Raw genomic sequence first — 18,220 nt, 5'->3', positions numbered from 1 at the left:
ATCTGAAGACCTGTCATGCAGTTCAGATAGGTAAGCCTTGTTCCCTATGGAACATATACAGTTCTAGAGAGTTTTCTAGTCTCCCTGAGTTGGTTCCTAAGGAGTATGAGGAAGGTACACATCATCTATCTATGGTTCAACTCCAGCCACAATCAGCTGAAACTGGGATTACTCACAATTTGTTAAAATTGAGGTATGTTTTTCTGTCTCAGATGTCTTGGTTTATTGAGCTTATCTACCACTCTAGGTTATGAGAACAAATATAGTAGACCTAGAGCTACTCAAATCAGCTCTGATGCTGGAAGCAACATATTTGCTTTGCCTGATCAGCCTTTCTCCTTGCTATGAGATTGGGCAAGGAGAAAAGTGTTAGTCCCTGTAAGGCTCCATGCTAACACAGACCCTGGGCTAGCGTACTGCTGCACAGCACTGCACAGTGTTGTGGAGAAATGCTAGGAAAAGAGCTGGCTTGGGCATCCCCACATGCCACTGGCTGCACCATGTGAATCTGTCTTCTCAGTGCTGCACAGAAGCCTGACAAGCAAAAGTAGCTATTGAACTCAGTGCTTTTCAGTGCTTAATTAAATAGAGGTTGTTCTCTACTCTCAGGGCTCTGCTTCATTTTCTCTATAATTCCAGCTTTTCACAGAAGCAAGGTTAGGGTCCTAGAGCCAACAGTCTCTCTTGCCACAGTTATTTTTTCTCAGCCACAGACTAACATGTTTTCTGACATATGCTTTCCCCAGTGTAATTTTTGACAACAGCTAAACTATTTTAGCCATGTCTTTCTCCAATAACTGAGAGACAGATACCTGGCCTAAAAAGTTGAGCTTGAACTTCTGAATTTAACAAGTGTAAAATGAATGAGAACAGGCTCTCATTGTGAAACATCATCAAATGACTTTCCTCTAGCTGAAGCTGCTGGCTCTGCCTATTATATTCTTTTGGTTTTTTGTGAGGCCTCTAAATTAATGCATTTTGATAGAAAGCAGTAATATAAGAGTTAAGAGTTCATTGCTGGCTCTAAACAGCACAACTAATTTGTATGTACCGGATGCTCTCTTTTATTATAGAACCACTTCTCTCTGTTTCATACCACCTATAGTATTTAGTTCAGTTTTAAATAATTTTTTTCACCCATGGTTAACCCTTACCACCACAATATCTTAATTTCCTCCCCTCCTCTGAATCACCCACGTGCTACAGCAAAAAGAGTCTATGTGGTTTTATCTTCATTTGCAAAAGCAGCTGGTCTCAACCTGTTCCTACGCTGAGCATTTTATTTCACGCTGAGAGTGTTGCTCCACTTTTATTTTATCATTCTAGGCTCTAAGAGGCTCCCAACAGACCACCAAAAATCCCAGCAATGCAATGGAAGGAACTAGCTCCTTAGCAGCAATCTGAATGCCTTCAGATGTCACTTTTTTTTACTTAGGTGGACAAAATGGCTTATGACCTGAAGAGAAAGTGTGTGTATTATTGAGAAAGATACTGATTTAATCTGTGTTAAAGATTAAAGGACCACAATCTATAATTCTTATTCACTGGTATAGTGCTATTCCCTTTGGCGAATAATTTGGGGGAAAATTTTGTTTAAACTTCTGGACAAGCCACCAGACTGGTTTTAAACTTCTGCTTTGCCACAGACTTCTTGTGTATTGCTTCCTAGCTGAAAATGAGGATGTTACTTTTTCTTTTCACTTCATTTTCAACAATTTCTCTCTCCAGTCAGTCAAGACTATTTCATTATATGTAACAGTAGCTTCTATCAAGACAGGATCCTGATCTGGTTTGAGGTTCTTAGGTATTGCTACAACACCATAGATGTGAATAATAAAATAAGTAATAATTTGGCTCTGGTAGTTTTGCATTTCAAACATATTAATTGAATATTTTTCTGTCATAGGACATAGTAACTGAGAACTGGAATTCTCTACTAAATTTTCAGTGTTGCAAATGGTACACACACCAGCTGAACACAGACATCTACAATTTATGAGAAATCCATTCAGCCATGTTTTTTGTTGTGTTGGAAGAACAATGCAATTCAGGAGTTCTGTAATTTCATCAGACTCTTGGATATAAACTAATTTAAAATTTATTGTACTGAGAAATATTTATTCAAAGATTCAAGAAAACAATACAGAATGTAAACCATGAAAGTCACCTTCAGGTTATATCTTTATATTCTATTAACTTCGTACAATGATTCCAGGTTTTATCTGTTTTAGTTTAATTCAAATAAAGGAATAAAATGCAGATATATTGTTCAGTAAGTTTTGAGAGAATAGAAGCAATAAAGTGTATAATCTAGCGGAGTTGCCTCTTTTGATTTTATGTGCTTATTTTTATGCAGTTTTGCATTAACAGCTTCATGTATTCTTCTGTGCTGTCTAATAGTGATTTAGCTTTCAGTTCTCTAAAAGCCTTGACTAGAGGCACCTGACTAGTCCTGCTGAGGCCTGCCTAAGCCATGTTTGAAAGTACGTAAACTTGTGCATGAGTCTATGCAGTCCCTCCCTCTCATTAGCACCCTCCTCCCATGTCATTGAGTCCTGTGGCCCATCGCTGTTTTTACGTCTCACTGAGCAAGCAGTCCTCAACACTGCAATGTTGGACTGCTGCAGCCCAGCCTTCACCAAGCAGATTCCTTTCTGTGCTTCCAGAGGTGACTGTTCCCACAGCAGCTGATGTTTCTTGCTTCCGCTGAACTTTGTCTTCTCTACTCTGCCTCTTTTGATGCCTTCTCAGTAGCTGCTTGCCTGCCTTTTTCCAGCCACTCCAGACTTCCCCATGGAAACTTCCCTCTGACCCTGCAACACTGCTTGCCAGCAGCTCCTTGTCCAGCTTTCCTGAGAGCCTGACCCAGCTTCCCCACTTCTAATTTATAACCCAGACCAACATCTTCCTCAGTAATCATGCCTCTGTGGCTTCTCTCCCTCCTCTCTGTCTCGCCTGCTCTTTCCCCTTGCTCTGCAAACAGCCCTTCTCCTCCAGTCTTATGCGGCTCCACTGCTCCTCCCCGGAGCTTGCGGCGGGGAGCAGGCAATGTGGCAGGTCATATCTGTGACAATGGCTTTTCTTGTCAGAAGCTTTGTTCCAATATCAACAGGCCTGGCACAAAATATGCAGAGTTTGGACAAGAGTATCATGGGCCTGATCCAATTTCCATCGAAGTCAGTGGAAGTCTTTGCTCTGACTTTAGTGGGTGCTGGATCAGACTCTGATGGCTGGTGACTAATGCTCTTTTCATTGTATATTTCATAATGCAAATATCCACAGAGGAACATGACCCAGAGAAATAAAAGGTACTTATTTTTCAATATTCATTCCCAACTCTTGGCAACAGCAGTCTAACACAAATATTGTTTTTAACTGCTATCCAAGGAGCTTGTTTATCTCCATTCTTCACCTAGCAGCCTAGAAAAACAAACTTCTAGTTTAGAAATCTGTTTGACTAAGGCGACATTTATATGAACACAGACTCATTGAATCTTTGTTAAAATAGAATATATATTATCTTTTACTGCCAAGTTGAAACTCTCTGCTACCTGGGCTCCCTTCCTACTTTCAGTAAAGCTGTCACTTGCAGTACACAGGACCATCACTTTACTGCTGATAAAACATTTACTGTGGACTGCATCTTAACCTTAGCCTGTGGATTTACCACGTTAATCCCTACACTTGGAATCTGAAATTAGGGTATTATCTTGACCAAAATAAATAGCAGTTAGAAAGCCATTGATTTTTTTTTTTCCCTTCTGCACACAGCATATACCTCATCTGATTTGGGGTGTGTACAGCAGAAACTGTTAACTATTCAAGTTAGTATCAACTACTCCCATAAATAATATAGATGTTTTCCACCCTTACTACTCTACTGTATAGTGAGAAATACTTGTCTGTGGTGCAGTAGAACACAACATGTGAATATGAGTGTAAAATCTACAGCAACTTCAGTAAAATGCATAATGAAGATAGAAAAAATAATCCAGGCTCTGCATACACAGATTTAGCCTCAAGTAATTGGCAGCTAATATCTTCAAAGATTTAATCTCTACTGAAGATGTTTCTGGCCCTCACAGGTTATTAAAAAGGAAAAAAAAAAAAAAGAAATAATTATGTCTCAAGCTTTGTCTCCTTAGTTCTCTATCTATAAAATGGGAATAACATTGCCACCTAATCTTAAACTGATACTTTAAAAATAAGTGGATAAATGTATCTATGAAGTACCCACACTTAAGGGCAAGGTCATATCCAGGATGTAATTAATAAATTTTTCTATACTGCTGACTTTGGACTCGCTATGCTAAAAATATTTCCTAAGCAAAGGATAACTAAGTACCAAGAAATAGTGGATATCTCATCATTCAGTGGATAGGGGAAAAATAGGGTTTTGCAGTGTGACAGTAGTCATGAAGATTAACACTCATTGCCAAGCCAGGTTCACATTTTATACTTCATGAGTGCTTGCTGTGTATTCTTAAAATCCTTTTAACTTCGTGTGGGCTTGCCCAATTAGTAGATCAGAGAGAGGCCCTCGGGAGATGTCACCCTGCCTGTTCCTTGGCACCCTGCTTCTGCAGGTTCCTGGGGGAGGGTAGGGGCTGGCTGTGCCTGGGACGCACCATCCTGGCAGCGGATACCCTCGCTCCCCAGGGCTCTGCAGGCAAACACGTGCTCACGGTAGATGCCGGGTCTTTTCCTGTGTGTGAATTCAATGGCTATCATGCATCAGGGCATAAAACCAGAAACTTGGGGCATTCCAGATGGATAATAATGTCCACATTTACAGAATTTTATTTTTAATGCATATAACTTAGTCCATTCTCCTAAAAGAGAATATAAACTTGTATATTTATATATTAGATTTGAAATGAAGTAAGGAAGATACAGGTGTTAAAAACAATATATGGATTGTGTGCATATCTCTAAAATATTATAGTACCCTTAAGTGTGAATTTCAGTGATATCTGTGCAATGCCAAAGCATGAAACATCAGTGTATAAAATACTAAAACTGTAAGATGGTCCTGTTCTCTCCATATAACTTATCTTTGTCTATATAAATTCATGTTGGTGTGTTTTGTTAGCCTTTTTCATGAGAATAAGATTTGTGTTGTCTAATTTACTATATTGATTACACAATGATGAACTGCTTTGGCCTTTTCAATATGCTGTTATGGGATTGGTTATCCATTCCAGTTCATTACTGCAAGCTACTTTGGTTTAAACACGAAAGAAGTGGAAAAGCCAGCCAATAAAATGACATAGATGTAGAAAGGTTAAAGAACTATGTAGCATTTGACTAAAGCTGACAAGCATTGAAGTTTGGATTTCTCATTCTTATGACAAAGACGGTAATGGGAAGAGAAAACAGCAGTATCTAATCCATTTTTATGACAGTGATTGTAATTAAATTGGAAAGGATATAAAAGCAACATGTTCTTATTATAATTTATATATCCTTATCTTATGGCCCTTCCTCGATTCTTCTAATTTAGAGTCAGTATACCAGTATAACCTTTGGACAGTGATTCTTTGGGAAACATGTAAGACGATATGTACAGAGCACTGTGTTATCAAGTGGCTTATGTATTCCTAAAGTGATTCATATCTACTGATATTAATATTCTAGACTAGAAAAGGAGTCGTTTAAAGTATAGATAACAGTTTTACTGATTGACGTTCCCCAAAGTGAGCACATATGTCATATGAATCTTTTGTGAATCATTATTCACAGAATTTAATAGGATTGATCTTTACTTTGGAGTGACCAGTGATTCTAGATTCAGGAGTTTCTGTCTTCCATTAATTCAGACATTAGCTTTTCTTAAGAAAATGGACAATAAAAGTGAAATGAAATGATGGGAATCAATCATTATTATCAGTATGGTAGTATGTGAAAGAACCCATTTTCTACAGAACTGAATGAAAATGTAGGACTGACTAAATATTTCACTATGAAAAATTAAATTTTTATTAAATTAAGGTTTACAAAAAAAAAGGCTGTCTTACATAGAACACGTAGAGGTTTAATTAAGTTTATCATTGTGATCTATATAATGGGATAAAGTTTATTTTTCATAGACTAAATAAAAGTCATGTTTGGCAAAGTAATTTCTTCTATCACCTACACAGACAGTTCTAAACAATTCCTGAGAATTCATGACTGACTGGCTATTATTTAAGGCCTCAGTCTTGCAAAAATTTTTAACATACGTTCACCTATAAACATTGGTACAGAAGATTATCCATGCTGAGTTAGCTCAGCATCTTGCAGTAACCAGAAGCAAAAGCTTACTGCAGAGCACAAGGAATAAGATGTCTATACAAGTATAGGAATAGCTGTGGCATGAAATGCCAAACACATATGACATTTGAGGTTGGTCTTAGATACTGATACAGCCGAACTTATGGAGGTCCTGCTGTTCCTAGACATAGAGTATAGCACTATAGCTTTTTCCCTCTCACAGGTGTGTGCATCATGCTGTTTATGTCAGTCCAGTCCTCAGCCTAATGTTGCTGCTGTTGCCCTTTGCCCTTAGAGTTTATAACAGCTCAGTATGTTACTGTATGAGGACCTACCAAGTAAACTGGAAACATTCTAGGAGAAAAGCAATTTAATTTTTATCTGGTATTTAATGTACTTATCTTGTATTTAGTCTTGCAGATCACAGTGTTTGGGTTTCAAGCAGCAATATACTGATTATAGTTTCTTTTTTTTTTTTTCATTTAAAAAGGGATAATTTTCTTTAAAAGTTTTCTGTTGGTAAATATTTGTCATGATAAAAAGCATACATGTCTGTATATTATTAAAAAAGTAAACAGATTTCTAACTAATTTTCAAGTTCTGGTCAAAGCCTTTTTCATCCCAGCTGGGGTCATCACTTTGTTTCTGATACTGTGATGACACTGTATGCATTTGAAAGGTTAGCACAAACAGTTTTAGTTTGCAGGGTGTGACAGACAATAACCATTTTATAAACACTTTTTCTGTTTTGTTCCTTTATAGAGGTAGTGGGCCTCTGAGAAGATTACTGTTGTTTGCTTTGTCTGGTACAGACGAAGATTTTTGAAGGAAGGTGTCCTTCAGACCCATTGCACACATAAAGGATGCTGGATGGAAAGAAGGGGATGTGTGAAAATGCAGTGAGCAGGGCAATGGAGCACACCAGTGCCTGGGAGACTTTGAAGAAGCTGCATGCAGCTAGGCTTCTGGCAGGATGGAAAGAGGCTTTCTAGGGCCTTTAAAGAGACTATATGGAGTTTGTTCAACACAGAAAACTGTTGAGGTGCTGATCCCAGATCAAACCTGGTGGAAGAGCTCATCTGCAAGAAAGCAGTGCATGTGGAAGCTCCATCCAAGAGCCTTTTTGGTTGTTTTGGGGCAACACAATCATGAAAATCCCCCTCAAAACTTTGGCCTGAACTGGGGCATTATCAAGCTTTTTCAGCTGAATTAGTGTGAGCTTATGCTTTGGGATCCTGGGATCTTAATGTCTGCAGGTACTGTCTCATCAAAAGAATGAACGATGCAACTGTGATCCCCAGGGGCATTTGGGTCAAACAACGCTGTGTGCTTGCTACAGGCTTTTGCAGGGGGAAAGGGGAGGCTACAACTCCTGTGCATGCATTTTGGTGCTGTGGAGTCCAAGGCAGATTTGGATATGAGATCTGGCTTTCAGCTGTAGTAACAGAAGGCCACAGTTTAACTTGAATTTCTAGGTTCAGTTTCTGCAGGTGATGACTTACTCAACTAATAATGAGGCTGGAGATATAGTGCTGTTGGGATATACTTGCTAAATGCACCATTACTATAATGATTTGTAATTAGACACTAATCACCATATAAAATCTTAATAGAATAAATGTGCTTGATATTTTTTCATGCTCCTGGCAAAAGTCCTCCAGGCATGCCATTTTCTCAAGGGCATGCTGAGCAAAACCAGACTGAATAAAAGAGTTGGGGCATGGCACTCACTTTCTGCTATTGTTTCTCTTTTGAAAGAGAATTACTGGTGACTTGAGGACCATTTTAAACTGATGACAGCATTAGGTGCTATTCTATTCCCAGTGTCTGCCCATGTGTCCTGCTGTCTTCTTGTGTCTGCAGTAGCAATTAGCTATGGGGCTATGGCTCTGCTTGTCAAGAAAATGATCCAGGTGGAAATATATTATTTTGTTATTGTCAGATTACATTTTAGTCTGTTTGGTCTTCTCTTGTGGGAGGAACAAGCATTTAGTGTGAGGATTTGGGGAAATAAGCAGGGAAAAGGGCAAGATACTTCTTTTGGCAATGGTCTTTGCTTATGTCAGCTTAGGTTAATTTTCAGTAGTAACCTGATTTAGAAGGCAGAGCAACTGAAAACCTTCTGCTTCTCCTTGTGTCCATGCACCAGACTCAGTCATTGTTGTTCTGTGTAGGATACAGGGCTCCTTCCACATGTTCCTGTGTAATCTGTGAAAAAAGGGGATGTATTGGTCCCTCTGGCCTGTCTCCACCCTGCCTGTCTGTGTGCACCCGTATGCTGGTATATGCACCTGTGTATACTCTCTTCCCCGTTTCACATCTGAATACCTGCAGGCTCAGTATACTCAGGGCTAGGTTCCCACATAAATTATCTCTCTCTTTAAATAAACCATATTTCTTTTCAGTTTCTTATCCCACATTTTGATTTATTCCTTTTGTAAATATGCAGGTCAGCAACCTCCGGGTGTAGAGAAAGTTTCGATAGCTTTGGCTGGTTTCCATGTCAGTTAGCAGCACTGTGTCATGTGTCTGCCTGGTGAGAAGGAGGAGGACTCTGTACCTGGTCTAAACACCCTTTGCCATCTGTAGTTGATGTGATGAGTAACTGGCTTATTCAGTTCTTACTCTGACATCGGAGAAAATAAAAGGAACAATATTTATAGGGAAAAGTGATGTCCTTTATTTAATCAGTTTTTCTATTTAGATTGATTTATCTTTTATTCATGCTACGTAGTCTTCATTTCAAATTGAATATTTAATTATTTCTTGTTAGAAATGGGACATTGTTTATGGATATGAGAAGAAGGGTAGGAAAAGGTAAGCCTTATGGTAGCGTTTTTCCTCTCAAATCCATGGTTAAACTACCACAGCTGCTATTACACCTGCGCTATATGGAGTAGTAAAAGATCAAATCCACTAATCTTGTGATAGCAGATATTTTTATAATCTTTCTGAATTTTTGTCATTTGATGATTAATTCATTCTTTCATAGCCCTGGAAATATGCAAGGAGGAAAGCCTTGCTATATGTCCTCTGTAGTGGTTTTCTGAATCTCAAGATACTTAAATCTCAAAAGAGGTAGAACTACATGCTGGTCTGAATATTGTAAGTGGTTGGTTTTACTCATGTAAGGTTGAAGATCTTTTAGTAGTCCCAGATCTGTAGCAACTCAGCAAAATATTTTCTCAGATGCACTAGCAATAACATGCCACTAGCATAACTTGTCATGTAGTGACATCACTTTTTCTCTTATGTGAATGCTAAGATTACTATAAGTCATCTATACAAAAAACGTGAAACTTAGTTAAAGTAGTAGGGATAAGAGAAGGTCAGTGTTTGTTAACAGTTTTTCTTCTTTCTGTATTACTACCAGCAAGTGATTTGCATGATGTATATGTCACTATTATCTATTATTGGCTTCTGAAAGTTCTGTTTATTGGTTTTAGTGGTAACAGCAGATGCCATGGCACAGCACAGGTGGAATGAGGTTTTAAATAGATAACATTCACAGGCATATTGAAACCTCTCAGCTCTAATTGTTTTCCCTTGTTGTGCAACTTGGGATAGATGAAGACTCAGATTTTAAAGTGTTTGGGACTGTAACTCTTAACATCCGTGCAGCTGGCCCTTGTTTGAAATACAGATTTCTGCACTGTGCCCCTATACAAGAAATTTAGAATGCTGGGCTCCTAAAATGAATGCCCAAATACCAGAAAGCTGAGTAAGACTTAAACTAGACAGCTGAAGAGTCACAAAGTCTGAAACTCCCTGGTCTCTGCATGCCTTAGGAAGACATCCCCACCCAGGATCCATATCTTGGACTTCTTTCCTAGTCTCCCTCCTTGGAAGGTGGGATTTTTTACTTCTCTCAGGCAGTGGAAAGGCCTGTAACATGCTCTCCTGCTTTCTACATGAGTGCTTAAGCTGTTGGTGAACCACTCTGTTACAGGGGGACTGTAGCTGTTGCCAATACCAACGTAATTTCAAATAAAGTATTGGCTAATGTTGTGTTTTGCATGCAGCCTGATTCAATTAGATCAAGGTGAGACATTGTAATGACATCAGTGCTTAGGAAGCTCTGAGCAAGTGTAGAAAAAACCTTTTACTTCCCTTAGATATATGTGGACTTTGGACATCTTCAGGTTTAAGCACAAGAAATAAGGAGGCTCAGTTTTGGATGGGTTTGACTCTATTCTTTCTCATTCCCTCTTTTTTATTTTTTTAAATCTGGTCCTACATCTCAGTAGGACTATTAACTGTTTGAAAAATATATTGTTCTGTGACCATTTTCTTGTGAAAACAACAAACCACAAAAATAAGTCTGCTCCCCCTGCCTGGTTTAAAAGAAAATTAATCGTTTTGACAAATCCACATAATAGCAGTGTATTCTGATGGTTTATTGTTACATTTGAAATACCTGAAATTGTTATGAGGTTTTCAGATACATGAAGAGAAATGTGTAAATGGCTGCAGTTTCAAACTACAGGAAGCTATGCAAGAGCTTAATCTTTGTTACAAGATTCAATCAGCTAAAGAGATTGACATGCTTGAACTACTATAGTAAAAATATGTACAGTTAAGCACAAGTTATAGCTGATATTGCCCTCTAATATGAAGTTAACAAATACTCAGTTCAACAAAAAGAATCTAAATACTGTATATTCTTTTTGTTACCTTCTTACTTCAGCTACATGAATTTGCAGAGAGTTTTTGGAGTTATATTTAACGCCCACAGAAGACAAAGTCAGACTTTCCATTCACTTTAAAGGTAGGTGGACTTGTTTATCAGTCATTTTAGCAAAACCCAGTGATTTTCCTGTCAGCTTTGGGGTGCCAGTGATCCTAGACTGTTCTAAGATACATTCTGAAAAATGTAAAATGTTGCAAGATGTTTGAAAGGTGTAAATATATGTTGCAAAATGTTTAAAAGCTATTTATGAAATCACAACTTTTTATAAATAGGCAAGAACCTATAGGGTTACTTATACAAAGGAAATGATAAACTTTCCAAACCACTGTTTCATAGACAATGCAGCAGACCAGTAAGATAATAGATTTAGAAGCAACAGTAACATCTAGCAGTAAAACAGATTTCAGAAATCTGTAGCCTTCAGATGATTCACATGTGTTGTAAACTGCTTGGAGGAGAGACCACTTTCTGTTGCATTTCTGGGGTGCCTTAGCACAACAAGGTAGTCACTGGTGCTTGAAGCTTTTTATAGTTTTGCAGTATAAATACTAACAGCAATGCCTACTAATTGTTCTTCTAAAAGAAAAACCATGAGCAGAACAAAAATTCTCCATTCTATCTGAAATGGATTAATGCAGCATGAAGACTTCTGTGCCTGCATGGTTATATACCCAGTAAAACAGAAAAGAGAGAAACTGCCACCAGAGTTTTATAGGAGACATCATAACTTTTGCTTGTTGTCACATCAGATGATGTCAGCATGTTTTCCCCTTAAATATGTTTTCTTACACATGTAAATATATGATGGGTTGTGCCCACTGAAGTTAGATTCTTCTTGAAGCTTTGGAATGTATCAAATGTGGTTTGCAAAGTTATAGTTTTGCAGATTGAGATATGACAACCAGCCGTCTATAGGGCTTCACTTTGTTCAGCCAAGTCAGGAAACATGAATTAACAGGGTGAAAAAAAAAATCAAGATGATTTAAATGTACTGATGTAATGTTTTTTCTAATGTGTGGTTAAAGGAGGGGTTATGTCATGATGTACTAGCCACTGACACTATCACATGGAAAATTAACTTCTGATCAAATGCTTCCAGATCAGATATTATAGGATTACATTAACTTGTGGATTGTCTCAGTGGCGTCTCTTTCAGATGTAGATCTTCAGATGTCTTAATTTCAGTCAGTACTTTTACTGGGTACAACAGTTCAACAGAGTTACACTCAGGATTAATTTGTTGGTTTGCTTTAAATGGCTTTCCTGCTCCATCAGAAAATATCTGATCATTCTAGTTCTTGTTATTATGGGTAAATCAGTACAGTATGGCCATGTTTGCTAAAATTAGATCACAGGAGGGCTAATTAACATACTTGAGTTTGGTTATACTGCTACTGATCCTCACCTGAGCTTGAAAATCAAGCATTAAGAAGTATCTTGAGAGAAATTTATTAACCCAAACTTTAACTTGATATTGTAAATCTTTGTGTGATACACCACTGTCCAAATTTTTCATTTTGTCTTCTAGAAATTGTGTTGTAGCAGCCAGGAAGATGCGACAATTTAGGCTAAGCAAATCTGTAGTGACAAAGTAATATCTTTTATTAGACAAAGGTAGAAGAAAAAGAAAAGATCATCACTGCAATAAGAATAGCAGCCAGGGTTTCATTTTTGAGTCCTGACTGTAACATGGTCAGTGTAAACAGGAACAGAATAAGTGTTCTTAAACCTTGCTTATGTTGAGATTTTGGCACCTCACTTCAACCCAATTCCTAGCCAGCAGCTACACCATCCATTTGCTAGCTCTGCCTTATCTTGTACAGGCAACACTGGTTGGACCGGATGCCTTGACCTAGGTACCCACACCATAGTTCAGACTACCTTGCTCTGAGGAAGGATGTGGGGGAAGATTTATCTTTTTTGCATAATAGCCTAAAGGGTAAACTCTTACTCAGGAAAGGAAAGGGTTTCCCCTGCCACCCTTGCCTTGCATTTTGGCAAGGATGAGAGTTCATCCTTGCAGTGCCACACCTCTGGAGTGTTATAATCACCAATATTGGGTATTCTGCTCTATCTGCCTGTGACATTTGGTCCATTGTGCAGACAGCAACACAGGAGTCACAGGTCTGGAAACCCAGTCTGATGGTACCCTAGGCTGAGTACAAATTTTAGCAGACAGGACACACATTCGATGAACAGTGCTCTCATGTTTAGATTCATATTCCCAGGACTGTACAAAAATGGAACCATTTATGGTCTAATACTCAATGTCTATATGTATTACAAGGAGTGGGATCTGTAACACTACCTGTAGCAGATGTTTCCCTGGTTTGCCTCAGGACTCCTGATTATACGGTATTTCCTCTTCAACAGCAAGGGTAGCCACGGACTAGAACTAGGGTTAGGGCACTCTTCTGCAATCCTCCTTAGGCTGGGTGGAGGCGATCAATGAGCCCAAATCTTCTGTTTCTTGGTCGACTGAGCAAAACTAAGGCAATTATACAAGATAGTGATTAACAGGAGGGGACCGAAATCTTCCTCCCCCCCGACTTTTCTCTTTATAAAGGGCCATCTGTGCTCTATGAGTTACCTCTGTGGGGGTCTGGGTTCTGGCAGTGTGGAGGTGCTTAGCATTGCCTGTTGGTTCCGCAGACGTTCACCAGAGAAAGACAGAGCCTTATTTAGGTGTCCTTACAGTGCCCTCCAGAGGTCTTCAGGGCCACCTACAAGTTGCCTTTGTAGAAAACTTGTGTCTACACAGTTGTGTTCGATCTCTGATGCCCACTACAAAGCACAGCAACTGAGGACTTTTGTTAAAGCCATACAGAGTCAGGAATATTCAAAGGAAAAAGGAGAAGGATTGCCAAAAAAATGCAAAGAGAAAGCTCCTAAGTCTGAGCATTGGGAGAAGAGGGGTCAGAGTGATGGGGAATGTGGAGATCGGTGAAACGTGGAGTGGAGGGAGATGAAAGATGAGGAATGAATGATATAGAGGTGCGTGCTAGAAGGTGAAGAATGAGCAGTGGGAAGCAGGGATAGGAAAAGTGTCCTCACCATTCATATTCAACTGGGTAATTAACGTGCTACTGTCCTACAGGTATAATAATAGGACACTTGCTGATGAATGCTTTCTATATAGATCAGTAGCTTGATTACAGATGTTTTGTATTTTGCAGTCTACTAGTGTCTGGCTATACTAAATAGTTCACTGTCCTCTCTTGTAAGGGAAAACTAACTCTTAATGTGAGCAACGGGTCTAATTAAACGGTCTGTCTTAGAATTTGCCATTGTTGTCATTAATTTATACAAGGTGATTAATCTTAGTAGCCAACTCAAACAAAGAAGAAAAAAATAGTAAGTCTTAGGCTGAAATTACTTGGAATTTAATCGATGCATAATGGTTCCCAGATGAGACTTGTACACTTTCTTATACAAGTCTGCAGTTTGTTTGTTAACCACAGCAAAATTTGCCCATCTTTAAGTGAAAGGTTAGCATTTTTCATGCAGGAAAAATATTTCACCAAAGTACCTGAAAAGCCTCTCAGCCTACCAAGACCAGGATAGGGATCTGATTATTTCCTCGCTCTAATCAGGTTGATTTCAGACTTTGTTGAAGGGAAACTGAATAATTAAGAAATAATTTAGTGTGAAAAGAAAATCTAAGTGGGATGGTGATTCCCAATAACATAAATAGAAGCTATGGACATTATGTACACAGAAGATGATAAGATTTAGATGCCTACCTCCCTTTGCCTTTGAAAGTCTTTGTCTAAAGCCTTGTTCTTCTGTTGGCTTTCCAAGGAAGCTTTATCAAACAATCTGACAAAGCTGTTGCATTGTGAAGTAGTTTAGTTGGTGCAGCTCTGTAGATGGCAAAAGAGCTATGATAATTTTTCTCTGTAATGATCTTGAGCTTTCCAGTTGTAATTTTGCTAGTAGTGGTGGGATGTATGTGTGGGGGTTGGGGCATTTTTGTTATTTGGTTGGGGTTTTTTGGGGGGGGACCGTTTTTGGCGGTGGTTTTTTTTTTGTTTGTTTTCATTAGGAAGTCTGTTGTATGCTTCATATATTTAACAGCTGCCTTAAAAACAAAGGACTGATTTTGTTCTTAGCTCCACCAGTCTGAACCTAGAGTAATAGCCAAAATGATTGATTCACTTAAATTGTAAATTCAGAACATTTGGTAATCCACTTAGCTGAAAGAAGTACTAACATTATTATTTTTGCTGCTGCACGTAAAACTTCTGCAAGTTCCTCCACCACAGCACACAGTTGCCTGTGATTTCTCTTATTTTGGCATTGCTTCATACTTCAGTGAGATGAGTTTCAGTTTACACCAGAAGGAAGTGAAAGGAAGGCCCCTTCCAGTATCCTTAGGGAAGATAAATTGTATTTGCAGAGAAAATACATGGAGTAACAGAAGGAATAATGTGTTTACTTTGTTGTCTTCACACAAACACTTTCATAAATATAATTGAAGAGGAAGACATTGCCTTTGGCAAACAAACTTCTATCAAGCTCAAGTGTCTGGAAAAGTGTGCTTTTCGCCTGATCTATCTGTTTTGTAAGCTTTCAAAGTACGGACCAGAGCAAACATGAGTTTCAAGGTGCTAAGAAGAGAGAGAGTACTTAAGAGGACAGGCTTTGATAAAGAAATTAATTGGGAACACCTGTCCCTAGCTACCTTTCAGAGGGAAGGGAAGTGTTGCTTAGCCTTACACCTGTGCTCCTAGGGGAAAGAAGTCATTGCTGGAAACCAGGTGAACTCATCCAAAATGAAGGCAGTTGCTGTCTTCTGCCTCCCTGCCTATTCCTGCTAAGGGAAAACATACATTTCTCAAATCAGAGCTCTTGAGTGTTTTCTACATCTTGATAAAGAAGTTTTCCCACCTTCTTCCTATTAGCAGTTTCTTGGACCATTGCTTTTCTCTTTGTCAGTCCATCCTGAGACCGAGAAAACTATCTCTGTGGCAGCTGCTGGCATTGTTTGGATTGAAAAGTAATATCCTGAGCAATAATCACGTATTTTTAGCTGCCTTTTAATATGATTTAGCAGGTGGAACCAGGAAATCTATCACCATGTGTACCAATACATTCCGTGCAGGCCGGGGACATCCTTTAGATTTCAGCATGTGACCTTTTTACCTAAAAGATTTTCACTGGGGTTTCAGGGAAACAGTGTCATAGGGTGACTGCGCCATTTTGGCACAGCCTGTGTCATGACTTGTGGACAGGTGTATACTTTAAGGAGAAGCACAGAAGCACTCTCTCTGTGAGCTGCTGGGAATGAGGTAGCTATGTCTTCTAAAAGCAATTTTCGGAAGATGTAGCTCAGCTGTTGATGTAGAAGTGAGGGTGGAGAAAGCTGAATCATGGCCACCCCTTTTCCTAGCTCTCACAGGGGCACAGAGCTGTAATTTTGCCTGATCCCTGTGCAGACACCACTGAAAGGGGAACAAAGTATTTTCCACCTTTGTCACCACTTCTATATAACAGTCTGATGAAAAAGGCACAAATATAAAACAGAGAGAAAAGACCATGATTTATTTTCTAACATGCTCTATATATTGAATTAAGCAATAGTCCTCCGGAACCCCTCCCCTGCCACACACATCAAATAATATACATCACAGAGCTAAGAAAAAAACAAAAAAAATTTTTACCACAATGTTGAAGCTTATTTTCATTTCAGTTTCAAACAAAATCCAAAATATTATTCCTGAAATAGATGTCTATTAAATTTGTTGCAGATGTACATGGCATTTCAATTCTGTGAGACTGAAATGTTCCTACTTTTAATTCAATAAAAAAGCTATATATTGGAGTTAGAATTTTCTTTTAGATTGAATAATTGGATGCTTTGACATTGGTGAGCTCCTTTTCCTTGGAAATAAAGTATAGACCGAAGTAATTGAATTTTGAAGTATTTTGATTTTGACAGAATTGTATTTTCTGTTAGAGAACTGCTTAGATGAAGTTATTCTGACAGCCTGGAATTGTGTCACTTGAGTAAATAGAGTTCAGTAAATAAACTACTTGAGTAAGCAGACTAACGTTCGCATTAGTAGGTAGTTCTTCCTTCTAGAGGAGAAAATCTTTCTTTATGCTTTCAGTGGTCTGGATATTTTATGATGGCAGAAGGATAAGAACGTTCAGAGGACCAAGATCCGGAGAAAATGTGTCTTGTAGTGATTTGCATTTTTGTTCTTATTCATCCAATTTCCTGCTCTTCTGCTCTACTCCAACCCAGTCATGCTTACCATCCTTACTTGTGTCTATCTGCCCCTGTTCCCTCCTGCAACCTTCCTGCTCAGACATAATGTCACCTATACTCACTTGTCACAGCTCTGCATTTCTAATTAAGCAATGATTTACTGGCAAACATTAGTACCCCTAGTCTCAGTTCCCTTGATGAGTGACACAGTAGAAAGAAGAGCAAGCAGCCTATTTGGCCACTAAAGAGCGGCCTTTGCAGAGAAAAAAAGCACTCCCACTCATTGCTAAAGGAACATATCCGTGTTTCTTTCAGTGTCTGCAAATTGAACCTTTCAAGGAATTGTGGTCTCACCATGTTTTGATCACTTTTCTCAAAGGATACAAAAGATATGCTGTTGCTCACTTATGTTTCTCTGTCAGCTGGAAAGCTTAGAGTGTTGGAGCATATTGGTAAAATGGGACTTGCTTCTTTTTTAAAAGCAGGGCCAACAACTTAGTTTTTCCTGTGCTCCTTCTGAGGGGAGGAGAAAGCTCCCAGCATGGGACAAATAATCATTTTGGAAAAGTCTAAATTTACAGACAGATACTAAAGAGCAACTAGAAACTGATGTGTTAAAAAGCATGAACAGACATTTACTACCTGCATCACTACTCAGTGACCCCAAGCTTTTATAGCCTCAGTTTACAAAGACCACGTGTAGAAAATCAGCAGCTTCATGCTCACTGTTCCTGTATCACTGTTGGGCCATTTACTCACTTGGATGACATAATTCAGGTCACAATTAGTCCCTAACAAAATGAGGCTGGGCAAATTATCCTTTACATTCAGCAAAATGCAGATGGGGGAAATAATTAGTCATGTATTTCTCCTTTTGGGAGCAGCTTCCTTATACTCCAGGAAGAGATGTCTCTCTGTAAATTAGTCACTTGCAATCTGTCATTTCTGATCCATAATGGTAAAAGACTGTCCAGCTAAACAATTTGCAGAATGCTTGGAAACCCTTGTGCTATTGACTACACATGAGTCAGATTTGCAACTGAGTGCTTAATCAATCTGCACCT

Source organism: Phalacrocorax aristotelis, chromosome 3 (assembly GCF_949628215.1).
Source record: "Phalacrocorax aristotelis chromosome 3, bGulAri2.1, whole genome shotgun sequence".
Lineage (NCBI taxonomy): Eukaryota > Metazoa > Chordata > Aves > Suliformes > Phalacrocoracidae > Phalacrocorax > Phalacrocorax aristotelis.
This window is presented reverse-complemented; position numbering follows the sequence as displayed.